We start from the raw sequence: 413 nt of genomic DNA, 5'->3' as shown, positions 1-413 counted from the left end.
TGAGCAAACCACTGCCAATAGATACGCCTCCGGAGTGTAACACAGACTGCCCAACAGCAGGTACCGCGGAAGGCGCAAAGGACTCCTCAGCCGAGGACACGAGCCCGGTGAGTACTCCTCTGACATCATGCGAAACCAAAGAGACCCACCCAGTGGTCCAAACTCTGACCCAACAAGACAGCCTCTTCTGTGAGCTGGAGCAGTCAGAGTCCACCAAACACTACCTACCACTGGTAGCTAAAGGTGTAGAGATCCAAGGGTCCCACACCAACGATGCTGTTCTGTCTCTGTGGACAGATAAATCAGCAATTAACCGAGCTTTCTATGAAACCTTGGTTCACAAACACGTTGGTCTAGAACTAATTAAAAAAGCTTTCCGCTTTCCATTAGTTCCCAATAGTTCACAGGTAATG

The sequence above is a fragment of the Nematolebias whitei genome, chromosome 2 (assembly GCF_014905685.2).
Source record: "Nematolebias whitei isolate Nwh7 chromosome 2, NemWhi1, whole genome shotgun sequence".
NCBI lineage: Eukaryota > Metazoa > Chordata > Actinopteri > Cyprinodontiformes > Rivulidae > Nematolebias > Nematolebias whitei.
The sequence above is the reverse complement of the archived record's forward strand: the minus strand, read 5'-3'. Positions refer to the sequence as shown.